This window comes from Haliotis cracherodii, unplaced genomic scaffold (assembly GCF_022045235.1).
Source record: "Haliotis cracherodii isolate W230 unplaced genomic scaffold, xgHalCrac1.p SCAF_17, whole genome shotgun sequence".
NCBI lineage: Eukaryota > Metazoa > Mollusca > Gastropoda > Lepetellida > Haliotidae > Haliotis > Haliotis cracherodii.
Window position 1 is genome coordinate 24,614,710 of NW_027266272.1, and position 15,297 is coordinate 24,630,006.

Genomic DNA, 15,297 nt, shown 5'->3' on the forward strand with positions numbered 1-15,297 from the left:
TCTCAGCCTCTGTCGTTAATGTCAATATTGCATATAGGATTAATGCATGGACACCATATCACTAAGAGCAACTTCATGTCCATGTGAATCAACGTCCACCATGATCATCGTAGTCTACATCCCTGTTATAGTCACCTTCATCATAAGCCATCTCCATCATTATCCTCATCTCCATCATTATCCTCATCTTCATCATCATTATCCTCATCTCAATCATCATTATCCTCATCTCCATCATTATCCTCATCTTCATCATCATTATCCTCATCTTCATTCATCATTATCCTCATCTCAATCATCATTATCCTCATCTTCATTCATCATTATCCTCATCTTCATTCATCATTATCCTCATCTCCATCATTATCCTCATCTTCATCATCATTATCCTCATCTTCATTCATCATTATCCTCATCTCCATCATATCCTCATCTTCATCATCATTATCATCTCCATCATTATCCTCATCTTCATCATCATTATCCTCATCTCCATCATTATCCTCATCTTCATTCATCATTATCCTCATCTCCATCATTATCCTCATCTTCTCCATCATTATCCTTATCTTCATCATCATTATCCTCATCTCCATCATTATCCTCATCTCCATCATTATCCTCATCTTCATCATCATTATCCTCATCTCCATCATTATCCTCATCTCCATCATTATCCTCATCTTCATCATCATTATCCTCATCTCCATCATTATCCTCATCTTCATCATTATTCTCATCTTCATCATAATCTCCAACCTCTCAATAATCATTCTCATCATCATCATCATCATCATCATCATCATCTTCATCTTCATCCTTGACATTAACAGCAGCAGTGTTAAGGGTGGTGGGGTAGCCTCATGGTTAAAGCATTGGATCATCATGCAGAGAGCCTGAATTCGATTCAGCAGATTGGTTCAATGTGTGATGTTCTCCGTCGCGATATTCCAGGAACATTGCAAAACATCTTAGAATTCTACTTATACACTCGTTCCTTCATCATCAATCATAATAATCCCCATATGGCACTAGTAACACGCGACACAATGCAAGGCCCATCATGCATCAGTGACGACAGATATAGCTGAACGTAACTGAGCTGGTCGTACAAGTTTTTACATCTGTTATGTAACTGAAGCAGAAACGTCTAAGTCGAGTAAGGAATCACATAACAATGACGCCATTTGATTGATTGAAGAATATGACTGATCTGTTCCTCGTTTCACAAGGAATCTATTTGAGTATCCCAGTTTTCTCCGATTATGTTTCTAGGTTTGTCAGCACCATACCCACGCTCTTGGGTTTCACCAACGTGCTAGACCCGTGAAGATCTGGGTTAGAATAGGTCTTCAGCAATCCATGCTTGCCGTAAGAGGAGACTAACCAGATCAGGTGGTCATGCCCTCTGACCTGGTTGATACATGTCATTGTATCTCAATTGCATGGATCGATGCTCATGTTATCATTCACTGGATTGTCAGGTCCAGACTCGATTATTTACAGACCGCTGTCATATAGCTGAGTGCGGCATGAAACATCAAGCAAACAAACCAAACCGGTAAACGTCTAAGACCTGCATCACTTCTGGCTTTCCTCCCACATGAAGCGGACACGCTGTGATATAACAGGAATACTATTATACCCAACTCACGTAATCCTATTTGCTTATGTAAGTTCTAATGCATGACAAGGCAATTTTCAAAATTATTTCACAAGGGACATATGTAATAAGTCGAAAGTCGTCATTGGTTACCATGGTATTACCATTGTATTACCCAGGGGATATGGGAGGCCCAGTCGTCGGAAGTGCTGCAATTCACTGTCGATTTATTTGCTGCAACTCACTAGTGTTACTAAGGCCAGGCGTTTTATAGTTTTCGGATTACGGACCCACCAACTCTAATTTTTTAGAAAATGTAAAAAAGAAAAAATCAGATTTCCTGCGTTGTCAGTTATTTTATTTGTTATTATCACCTTTTGATAAAAAACATATGAATTTAATAAAATAACTGACTACGCAGGTATTGGCGGAAAAAAAAAATGGAAATCTGATTGATTTTTTTTTTACAGTTTCTCAAAAATTACATTCGACGGGTCCGTAATCCGAAAAAAATAAAACGCCTGACCTAAAGAGTTCATACACAAACAATGAATGAAATCAAGTAAATCGCAACTGTATGATAAGCAGAATCTATAAGATTGACAAAAATAATGGTCCACAGAGATTAATAGACCTTCTTGAAAGTGTCAAATTTAGGAATGACAGCCGTGTGTGGCTCTACTGCTTGAGATACGTGCAAACTATAGGATGTGTTTCGGTGTTAAGTTTTACCGACAAAAACGTTCTTGTCATCAATTAACACTTATCTTTGGTTAAATACTTTGTATGAACGTGTATATTTCATGATCCGCTAATTTTTTTTACGAGTATATATGTATATATATATGAATTCCACACAATAACTTTTCTTTTTGCATTTTTCATTTGAAAAGTCATCAATTGCAGAAATTGCAAATTTGGTTCCAAATATATTTGGTTGTTTGGTCATTATACTTTTTGGAGCATGAATATTCATCTACCCAATCTGGGCTACATATAGGATCCAAATAGATTTTAAAAATTGTTTGTTGTTTCCATGATGATTATTGAGTAAAAAATGTAATATAGAAAACTATTATGTCCTTCATTAGCAGAATCAATAACTAGTTTCATTTCCGTTGCCAGTGAACACATGGCCTCAATCTAATAACTGTCTTAGATACTGTCATTGATTATTCAACATAATAGTTCCCCAAGGACTACTTTTGTGTGATTTAATACTAAATATTTGATTGCTCATAATTTATCAATTGAGGAAATGCAAATTAAAAACAGGACTTTCTATTTATTGATCATTTAATGGGCTGATGAAAGAGAATTTGCATTGAGGCTGGTAATTCAGTAAAAAAATGTTGATTGAATTTATTTATTGTTTTAGATGATCAGATGTAAATAGTTGTCCTGCTAAGAAGCGATCAGTACTTTGGAATTAAATAATCGCAAGTAATATTTTTTTTTCATTAATAGGTGTATATTTTCTGCTTGATATTTAGACTAAATTGATAATTAGAACAATGGGTTTTTTTATTGAGATATCTGCGAATTTTTTTGTTTTTTCAGTCAGACAAAAATTATTTGATTGTCTGTACACCTGATGACATCTCATAAATGGTAACCATTATCAGTGAAACAATTTGTTTTTTACATACCTTTTTTACATTAGTTGGTTTAAAAACCTTTTTGGCTCAAAGTTCAATATAGGTTGTCGGGGAACAAAATAAATTAAAATTTTGACAAATAATTTACTGATGATGATTAAATGGCAGAGTATTGAGTGTATTGTTGGCAGTCCATGGTTTGACACTAGATTGATCAGATTCCGTCATCCTGTTTCTAGGTTTAACTTAAATCTCTCTCACTCACTCACTCACTCACTCACTCACTCACTCACTCCACCCATCCACTCACTCTTTATTTCAAACTGTTACACAACTCGAATGACAATGTTTTTTTGGAAAGGTGTACTTACGCAGACACTATTCATATGACAACATTTCCAAGCTATTGGTCGCAAATCACCTCCGTGGTGTAGTGGTAGAGCGTCCGCCCAGAGAGCGAAAGGTCCGGGGTTTGATCACATTGTGTCGTTGATAATTTTTTGGGTGGTATTCAGTATAATTTTACTCCCTTGGGTCCAGTATATTGTTTGTTTTTAAAACCCATGGGTAGACGTTTTAAAAAGTATTCTGCTTAAATTGCTGTTTGTGGTAACTTCTAATGTCTTCTGTTCATGGTCTGCCCCGAGTGAGACTGCCTCAGTGGTCTAGTGGTAGAGCGTCCGCCCAGAGAGCGGAAGGTCCAGGGTTCAATCCTTGACCGCGTCATACCAAAAGACGTTAAAAGATGGTAATTGTTGTTATCCTGTCTGGCGCTCGGCATTAAGGGTCTAAAACAAGGACTGGTCAGCTCGGAGTCAGTATACTGTTTTCTGAGTGGGGTATTCATGTTAAAACTGGTATCTTAGTGAGCTAGCACTATAAATCGTCATCAGTCTGGACTAGTACAAGCAGCCAAACAAACACAAACACATACACGTACATGCAAGTCGCTATTTAAGTGCAATAATCTAGGAAGCGACGTTAAACATACAGGAACTCTTGGAGTATTCCTATTGAATACCGCTGATAATGTCAAAGAATTTGTCCTAACTGTCCCTTTCTTGTTGTAAGAACTGACAGACACGTTTGGTTTCAAAGTCAATTTGGCATCAGCACACAATTTTTATCACTAAATTATCTCAACTAGCTGTGACCGCCTCCGTGGTCTGGTGGTAGAGTGTCTGCCCAGAGAGCAGAAGGTCGGGGGTTTAATCCCCGACCGCGTCATACCAAATGTCAAAGATGGTACTTGTTGTTACCCTGCATGACACTTGGCATTAAGGGGCTAAAACACGGGCTGGTCGGCTCAGAGTCAGTATACTGTGTCTGAATTCAGAATTCATGTTAAACTGTGGCATGGAACCCCAGAGTGCTAACACTATCATATTGGCATTAGTCCGTACCAGTACAAGCAGACATACACACGCACATTGCTATACAAGCACAATAATGTTAACGTCATGTTAAACCCCATTTTCCTCTCATCTCACCTCAACCAGTTGCTGTAGGGTTACAGTGACTCTGTCAGCCGGTCAAGAGTTACTCCTATTGGTGGGCGGGCTCCCTTCCAAATATGGCAATTTATAATCAGTACTCGGTGCAACCAACAAATCACTATCATGGTCTCTCAACATTGAATTGAGGGCACAAGTGGCCTAGTCATATAATTCGCTGCTATGTCCCTTGGCTACACAAGAAATCTATGACATGTGTTCGAATCCCAGTCCGCCTTGATTGTTTCCAGGTTTTCGGCGGTGAACCCAACTCATAGACGAATGAAAGACATTGACATATTCTTCCCAAGAATCGTTGTAGTCGAATTTCAGTCAGAGATTTTATTCACACAATTTGAGATTTCTGATACAATCCTTTTTCGTTTAAAAAGATTTGAAAAGTTTGACTTTTATATATAACCAAAATGGCTGAGTAATAACTGCCATTTTGTGACAGTTGACCTCAAACATCAATCAGCACACGTTATGGCTCCCCTCTGTACAGAAGGGAAGTGTAGATAATAAACACGCAAGGAGAAATACTTGATGGCTTCATAGAAGTCTTCAGCAATTTCATGGTTGTGTTCAGCAACAAGATTGCTCAATTATTCCATTTCTAAAGTACACAGAGAGAAAATGACCTCGTATGGAAAAGCATGATGAAGAAGTCATGACAAGGAATATTTGGCTGGATAGAAATCACAGCCTCACGTTCTTGAATACTGAGTCTGTGTTTGCCCAGGACACAGAGCGAGCTACAAGAAATGAATTATAAGGCTTTGGAATGAGCGAGTTGTAGAAATGATAAAATTAATATTTGATGGATTTAGGCGAAATTGTTAGAGACTGGTGTGGGTGTAGGAGATAATATGGACATGGTACCTTAATATAGGTGTGGGTGGTGGGGGTGTACCACAGGGCATGTAGGTGGGTCTACACCAGGGTGTGGGTGGGTGGGTCTACACCAGGGTGTGGATGGGTGGGTCTACACCAGGGTGTGGGTGGGTCTGCATCAGGGTGTGGATGGGTGGGTCTACACCAGGGTGTGGGTGGGTGGGTCTATATCAGGGTGTGTCTACACCAGGGTGTGGGTGGATGGGTCTGCATCAGGGTGTGGGTGGGTGGGTCTGCATCAGGGTGTGGGTGGGTGGGTCTACACCAGGGTGTGGGTGGGTGGGTCTGCATCAGGGTGTGGATGGGTGGGTCTACATCAGGTGTGGATGGGTGGGTCTACATCAGGTGTGGGTGGGTGGGTCTACATCAGGTGTGGATGGGTGGGTCTACATCAGGTGTGGGTGGGTGGCTCTACACCAGGTGTGGGTGGGTGGGTCTACATCAGGTGTGGGTGGGTGGGTCTACATCAGGTGTGGATGGGTGGGTCTACATCAGGTGTGGGTGGGTGGCTTTACACCAGGGTGTGGGTGGGTGGTTCTACATCAGGTGTGGGTGGGTGGGTCTACATCAGGTGTAGGTGGGTGGGTCTACATCAGGTGTGGATGGGTGGGTCTACATCAGGTGTGGGTGGGTGGCTCTACACCATGGTGTGGGTGGGTGGGTCTACACCAGGGCGTGGATGGGTGGCTCTACAACAGGGGGTGGGTGGGTCTACACCAGGGTATGGGTGGGTGGGTGGGTGTACATCAGGTGTGGATGGGTGGCTCTACACCAGGGTGTGGGTGGGTGGATCTACAGCAGGATGGGCTGGGTGCATCTGTTCCCAGAAATTCCAGGTGCATGCTCTTTTGGGTAGAATACAGTAAACATTTCTTGATGGGAGACACAAGAAGCGAGCACTTTGATGAGCTTGTTGACACTCAGGTGGAATGATTAATTGATGGCACTACTCACACTGATGCTGATAATGATGCAGGTGATGGCCTGTGTAGGAAGCAGCCGGGAGATAGAGGGTTTTAATTGTGGGATAGCGTGTGCCACATGCATTGTAACAAATTCCTAATTGTTGGGAAGATAAATTGGTCTGGAGGAGTGAGTCTTGAGTTACATAGCTCTTTGCTCCTTGATACATGTGTAAGCAGATGTTGAAGGGACAGCACTTTGCTGTGCCGAGTTAGATCCCTTAGCCTTGCCAGGATCTGCTGATCAAAGGTGAAAATCCCAAATCTGTCCAGAAAATTATTTTTGTTATGTCTGCAGTACTCTGCACCATACCTATGCTTTCATATATGTTTTAACACCACTTGGTTGTGCCCCTTAGCCTGGCCAGGATCTGCTAATCAGAGATGGAAATCCAAGATCTGTCCTGAAAATTATTATTGGTGTGTCTGCACCATACCCATGCTTTAGTAAAGGTTTTGATCATCCTATCACATCAGTTTTCCCTCCGCAAGAAGCCTTGATGTAGAAATACTGAAATACTCTTCAAATTTGCATTAGACACAGTTTGCTCAACACTGTAAGAAATGTAGAATACTTTTGCTTCTTAAGACAATATCAACAATTTTATCTCTTAAATTCAGTTGTCCTGCTGTATAACAGTAGACATTTTTAAAAAATCAATCAATGGGCTAAATAAAATATTTCCAACCCATTGTCTTTATTTTTTCAGAAACTCAAAATGAATATTAAACCTTTTAACACCCCTGACCTAACAGTGCAGGGGTAGTTGTACCAATGAACTCCGTCAGACCTTTCTTCAGAGAACATTTTTTAGCATGACCTATAACCTGAATACTACTGCATAGATTATTTTCAAACTTGGTGAATACATTCTATACCATTAGGAAAAGTGTTGCCCGAAGTTTGATTTCAATATTTGGATTTCTGAAAAAATATAGCTTTTTTCATATTTTTACTTAAAAGTTTTTTACTTGAATATTTCTGTGACCAATAACTTGAAAACTACTATGTGGATTCTTTTCAAATGTTTCGAGCAGTTTCCATGCTGAAAGAAGAGGTGCAGTGCCAAGTTGATTTTGATATGTGGATTTTCTGAAATCATATGAATTTTTACATGTTTCGAACTTAGAATGTTCTTTTTACTTAAACATTTGTGGGGGGCACGGGTGGCCCAGTCGTCTAAGGCGCCGCGATTCGCTGTGCAGAGTTGTGTCCCTTGGGCACGCCAGAACCTATGATTGTGGGTTCGAATCCCAGTTCGTCTCAATTATGTTTCTAGGTTTGTCAGCACCATCCCCGTGCTCGTGGGTTTCACCAAAGTGGTAAACGTCTGAGACCTGCATCACTTCGGGCTTTCCTCCCACATTAAGCTGACACACCGCAATATAATTGGAATAGTGTTAAAAGGGGTGTTAAACCCAACTCATTCACTCACTCAACATTTGTGTGACCTTTAACTTGAAAACTACTTCATGGATTCTTTTCCAGCTTGGGGTACAGTTTCTGTACTTTTAGGGGAGACATAGTTTGTTTTCGATAAGTGGGTTTTCTAAGAAAAAAATCCTTTTTATATGTGATGCATGTCTCAGTCGGGGTATTAGTGAGCACTGCTCACTTTTTCCCTTGTTACTGTTTTCTTTGCTGTAAAAAACAAATTTGCAAAAATAAAGATTAAGAATGGTTTGATGTGAACAACAGATTCTCTTGCCCTTTCATCTCTCAGAACTCCTTCTGTTAAGTGATTTTACTACTAATGCACTTTTCATGTTAAATTAAATATGTTTCTAAATTTCTATGTTGACTTAATTATGTTAATGGATTCTAAGTTCTCTGGTAATTGCTCTGGTTCAAATCAAATAGTTTTGCTTATGTCATGACCTCCATCTTGAGGGGTGAAGGATGGCGGGGGAGGGAATGAAATGGGGGGTGGTCAGTAGGGTAATTTTGCTAAAATTGGCGCAATACCTAACTCAATGATTCATCCCATCAGCCAATGGGCGATAATGTACAGCCTTGACCATCATGTGGAATATGTGCTGACTGGTTGCATTGTACATCATTCAATCACGCACACCTTCACTTACTCAATTGGCCAGTGATTAAGTTGAATAACAAGTTTAAGTAACACACAGTTCTGTTTATTATGGAACTATTATCATCTGTAAAGAAGAAAACATTAGCATCTGTAGAATAAGTCAACAGGACTTTCTGGATCTACTTCCAGAAACAACATATTTAAGTGATTTTAAATCATGGTTTACTGTATTCAACGTAATAAGCGCCCACGGCGATATTTGCTAATATACTGGCTAGTGTACAATTCGAATCAGCACTCCTTCCGATTGATCAATGTTCCCAACATATTTATTTGTGTATAATACGCACTCTTAATTAGGGGCAATTAAATTCTAGAAATTATATATATCGTATAGTATACGCTCAGATTCTTCTTTTGCATCATTTCAGCCTGTCAGCATAAACCACAAAATTTACAATCTTTCAACTCTGTTTTTTTTTCTCAAATTATATTCTGAGAAGAGCCCCTATTTCTAATTTTGAGAGCAGCCTGGGTGCTTATTACGTCGAATATGGTAGTTGATATATGATTTATCTGCAACTTGTTTGATGCCCTCTAGTTGAATCAGTTTTTTCAGCGAATTCCTGGCTCAGAATCAGCTGCAGCAACAATAGTGGCAAGTCAGAATGGTTTAATCAAAGTTATTGTCTGCAAGTCTATTAGCTCTTATTGTGAAGTCATGAACATTCTTGGTCTTGGCAACTCGTGCTTGATGTAAGAGGCAACTAACCGGATCGACTTGGTTGATGTATGTCATCATATCACAATTGCTAAGATCGATGCTCATGATGGCAAAACCGGATTGTCTGGTCCAGATTAGATTATTTACAGATCAGGGCCATAGCTACAAGATTGCTTACTATGTGTGAGTGAGTGGATTAGTTTATTTACAGATCAGGGCCATAGTAACAAGATTGCTTGCTATGTGTGAGTGAGTGAGTGAGTGAGTGGATTAGATTATTTACAGATCAGGGCCATAGCAACAAGATTGCTTACTATGTGTGAGTGAGTGGATTAGATTATTTACAGATAAGGGCCATAGCAACAAGATTGCTTACTATGTGTGAGTGAGTGGATAGTTTATTTACAGATCAGGGCCATAGCTACAAGATTGCTTGCTATGTGTGAGTGAGTTGATTAGATTATTTACAGATCAGGGCCATAGCTACAAGATTGCTTACTATGTGTGAGTGATTGGATTAGATTATTTACAGATCAGGGCCACAGCTACAAGATTGCTTACTATGTGTGAGTGAGTGGATTAGATTATTTACAGATCAGGGCCATAGCTACAAGATTGCTTACTGTGTGAGTGAGTGAGTGGATTAGATTATTTACAGATCAGGGCCATAGCTACAAGATTGCTTACTATGTGTGAGTAAGTGGATTAGATTATTTACAGATCAGGGCCATAGCTACAAGATTGCTTACTATGTGTGAGTGATTGGATTAGATTATTTACAGATCAGGACCATAGCTACAAGATTGCTTACTATGTGTGAGTGAGTGAGTGAGTGGATTAGATTATTTACAGATCAGGGCCACAGCTACAAGATTGCTTACTATGTGTGAGTGAGTGAGTGGATTAGATTATTTACAGATCAGGGCCATAACTACAAGATTGCTTACTATGTGTGAGTGAGTGGATTAGATTATTTACAGATCAGGGCCATAGCTACAAGATTGCTTGCTATGTGTGAGTGAGTGAGTGGATTAGATTATTTACAGATCAGGGCCATAGCTACAAGATTGCTTACTATGTGTGAGTGAGTGAGTGAGTGGATTAGATTATTTACAGATCAGGGCCATAGCTACAAGATTGCTTGCTATGTGTGAGTGAGTGAGTGGATTAGATTATTTACAGATCAGGGCCATAGCTACAAGATTGCTTACTATGTGTGAGTGAGTGAGTGAGTGAGTGAGTGGATTAGATTATTTACAGATCAGGGCCATAGCTACAAGATTGCTTACTATGAGTGGATGAGTATTCGATCTATGTCACGGTGTGTCAGCCTTTCGCTGGAAATCCCCAAGTGATGCAGGTCTCAGACGTTAACCACTTTGGTGAAACCCATGGGCACAGGTATTAAATTGATAAACCTAGAAACATACATTTGGGCGAACTAGGATACAAACCCACGATCATAGGTTTCTGGCGTGCCCAAGGACGTGACTCTGAACAGCGAATCACGGTGCTTGAGATGACTGGGCCGCTCGTGCCCCAAACAATCTATAAAACCTTTTGTGGTTTCAACAGTTCACGGATATGATGTCACAATAGGAGTAAATGAGACAATCCCAGGAAGCAGAATTTATATTTGTCATTGAAACATTCCCAAGATAATTTTCCTGTTATCAGGGATATTATTGTATTGTGATGATATTTGTGGTGTGGCAAAACATAGCTCCAAGATCAATGATTTTCCTTCCTGTGTCACTTGGCCCAAGTGTGTGTTGTGGCTGATGTGTGTCTAATGACATGATTTCCTTCATGTTAAAATCTTAAATCACATTTAGGGATTGGTTTGTTTGTTTGTTTGTTTGTTTGTTGTTCAACGCCACTCTCAGCTGTATTCCAGCTATATGACGGTGGCATGTCAATAATTGAGTCTGGACCAGACAATCCAGTGGTTGACATCATGAGCATCGATTCACACAATTGAGATAGGATGACTCATCAACCAAGTCAGCGAGCCTGACCACTTAATCCTGTTAGTCGCCTCTTACGACAAGCATAGTTGCCTTTTACGGAAAGCATGGGTTGCTGAAGACCTATTATACCCTGCATCTTCACAGGTGTTTAGGGATTGGAAGGGGTTTGGGAGTGGTTGGCAGAAGTGGGAAGGAATATAGCAGGGTTGAGCAAGAGTGAGCATTGTTGAGCAAGAGTGAGCAGGGTTGAGAAACAGAGCAGGGTTAAGAAACAGAGCAGGGTTGAGCAAGAGTGAGCAGGGTTGAGCAAGAGTGACCTGGGATTAGAAGGGGTGAGCATGGGTGGGCAGCAGTAAGGAATTGGATCGATGCCCATGATGTCAATCACTGGATTGTCTGGTTCAGACTTGATTATTTAAAGACAGCTGTCAAAGAGCTTGAATATTTCTGTATGCAGCAGAAACAACAACAAAACGAACAAATAAACAAACAAGATCTGGGAGGGGTGGAGGGTAGCCTTGTACTTAAAGCGTTCGCTCGTCACGCCGAAGGCCCGGGTTCGATTCCCTACATGGGTACAATGTGTGAAGCCCATTTCGGATGTCTCCCCACCGTGATGTTCTAATTTAAAGTAAATACTTTCTTTGTTGCGTTATTTTGAAATTGCCTCTAAGTATAGGTTTGGTTTGAGCAAAATTTCAATAAGTACTTGATACAATTTGTCAACTTTTATGTATTGTTTGTTCTTGCAAAATACAGGGAAGTACGCATCCGTAACAGAAGAAAACAACTGATACCGAAACCTGGAACTAATACTCACTTCATAAATGAGTGTGTCACTTTGTACTAGATTCCTTTTTCAAAGTGTTTATTTCATTGTTGTCGGGGTATTAGTATTTGTTGAAGCAGTATCCTGAAGTGTGTATATGTGTTTTTGCGTCCCACATAGTATTTTATCAAGATCACGTGACGCAATAAACAGTCTGACATACAAGCTCCTCACAGCGATAGTACGTTCCCGGAGCTCTCTATACTATCGCTGCCACCAGTCAAAACTCCCCACTGTGAATAGATGGCCACAACCATGCTTGGAGTTGAACTCGCAACCGAATGACCGTTATGTTTACAAACAAGTGACGACTGTCGTGACGCCGAATACACTTATCGCTGCTAAATTACTTTCTTCGTTTGTCAATTTGAATTTCTGTTTCATTAAAACTATCGTGTTATTGATATAGTAAGAATGTAAGGGAGAAGTTGGTTGATTTTCCGTTAGTCTGCAATCTCGAACCAATCTGATTATCAAAACAACAAAGTAAATTCATCTGGAAAACATGGTCAGTCGTAAACCTTTTCAAACTGAAATATGATGGCACTCCCAAAGACATAAACAAAAGTATAAACGTTACTACATATGGGGTTTGAGGGCAAATTTCAAGATTATTGTAATGGCCGCGCCCACACTGGTGGCAGCGATGTTACCGAGAGTGTAACGAAGGTGTCACGCGCTGGGAAGGAGCTTGTCTGACATAGAGGTAAGATAATGTCTTCTTTAAAACATGTAGCTTTAAATGTTATTCTATCGTTATTGAAAGTACATGATTTGATTTCACAGTCGGAGGTTTCAAATCACAATAAACATACCTGTGACTGTATGATGGATTTTGCATGTACAAACTTTACCCTAAAAATGATTTTCATTTGCTGATTTGCTCAAATGTATGTCCTTCAGCCGTGTCAGGATCTGCTGATCTTTGGTTCAACCTATTTATGATACTTGGTTTGTCAGCGGTATATCCGCAGTCATGGGGTTTATTTTAATGCAGTCATCACGATATGGCTGAAATATTGCCGATGTGACGTAAAGCATAAACTCTCTCACTATTTTAATGCAGCAGCATAAGAGACCTGAGCACCAGTCCCACTGAGTGAAAATTGAAAAGGAATAGTAGATATATGCTCTGGCCTTTAGCATCCGTGAGTAGTTCATTCAGTGTTTGATTGTCTCGAATGGCTACCACCGTCGCGACAGTTCTGTAGCAGATGACATTTTATGATCGTGTAACATTTGATTTGTCAGTTGATATCATATTGACGGCAACTTTTATCACCATAGAGATTAAACAGGAAGTTTAACCATGGACGCAAGCTCATAATCAGAGTTTGTACTGCCAGCAGTGACAGGCATCGATAGTCTTCTATAGAATTTGTTTTAGTTGTCTTTTGGGGAATAGGTTGTATTTGAGTCAGGCTTAAAGTTTGATTGTTTTTGTGATAATTGGGGAAGGAGCAATCTTGTCATCCTGTTGTTATTTTTTTGGTAATCAAATTAATATTCATGGAACTGATGATTTACAACAATATTGTATTTGAAGCCATCATAATTTCAAAAAGATCCAACATTATTTCACTTGAAGCTAATATTTCACAAAGATCCAACGTTATTTCACTTGAAGCTAATATCATTTCATAAAGATCCAACATAATTTCGAAAGAAGATATAATGATTTCACAAGGAACCAGCCCGAGTTCACATAAAGTCACATTTCACAAGGTCACCCTAATTTCTAGATCATACAAATAATAATAATAACTAGTTGTCCCTTCTTTTGGAGACTGGCTCCACTAGACTTTGTACTGTCCGCTTATCTAGACTTGATTATCATAAGGATAGAATTACAAAACATCCATTGACTTATCATTCAGTACAGCCTTGGAGCAAGGCTAACCTAATTTATGAGGAGGCACTTTTTTCATTCATGAAACATTTCCCTATCCAATTTCTTCAAGGATCACACAAAGAGTTATGAGAACGATTGTGAAATATTTCCTTGTGTAAGAATCAAAGAGGGACTGGCTAGTTTCTGGAACTGACAGATATATGAGATAAATATATAAGAAGATTTAATAGAAACTATGTTATTTTTGTTTCTAGATTTTTTTCAAAACCTTTAGTTTAAAATTTTCTTTACGTTTTTCTCATGCACCTTTGAGGGGCGGTGGGGTAGCCTGGTGGTTAAAGCGTTTGCTTGTCAATATGAAGACCAAGGTTGATTCCTCAAATGAGCACAATGTGTGAAGCCAATTTTGGGTATCCCCTGCAGTGATTTTGTTAATTATTGCTAAAAGCTGCGTAAAACCATACTCACACATTCACTCATGATCTTTGCATATTGACCAAGAAAATTTGAAAACATATATTTCTGGTGTCCCCTGCGATGATATTGCTGAATATTGCTTAAGGGGTGTAAAACTATATGCACTCTCTCATGATCTTTGCATATTGACCAAGAAAATTTGAAAACATATATTTCTGGTGTCCCCAGCCATGATATTGCTGAATATTGCTTAAGGGGGTGTAAAACTATATGCACTCACTCATGATCTTTGCATATTGACCATGAAAATTGGAAAACAATATTGGTACTTATAGTTTCCTGAAGTTGTTCATGTGACTGTTCTCTGTCATAGTTAAATCAATTGTGTCCAAACCTTGCTTGAAATTGAAGAAAACACCCAACAAAGGTCAGAATGATGAAGCGCTATCAGACAGAGTATACTCATTGGGATGTGAAACGTTGTTACGACATGGAGAGCAACTGCAGTCAGTTCTTCAGCTTTGGTGCGGTCGGGTAGCCTAGTGGTTAAAGCGTTGGCTCGTCACGCCGAAGACCCGGGTTCGATTCCCGACATGGGTACAATGTGTGAAGCCCATTTCTGGTGTCCCCCCGCCGTGATATTGCTGGAATATTGCTAAAAGCGGTGTAAAACCATACTCACTCACTCACTCACTCACTCACTAACTGAGTGAAAATGGTTGATTGTATTTCTTCCTTAAAGGCACCGCCTCCATAGTTTGTGGGCGGAGAATCTGTTTAAAAGGTGGTTTGAGAGAGAGAGAGGGAGGGAGGGGAATCTGCTTGAAAGGTGGTTTGTTGCCACGAGAAGGAGAGGGAGGGAATGTCCTATATCAGTACAGTAATGTTTGAAAGGTGGTTTTAGAGAGAGAGAGAGAGA

The 15,297-nt window shown here is 39.8% G+C and overlaps 1 protein-coding gene across 1 annotated transcript in view; it reads left to right on the forward strand.

Annotated features, from left to right (window-relative positions):
* The window catches only part of LOC139464984 (melatonin receptor type 1C-like), a 182,619-nt gene that overhangs the window by 37,555 nt on the left and 129,767 nt on the right, over positions 1 to 15,297 (forward strand). The gene's annotated exons all lie outside the window — the stretch shown is intronic.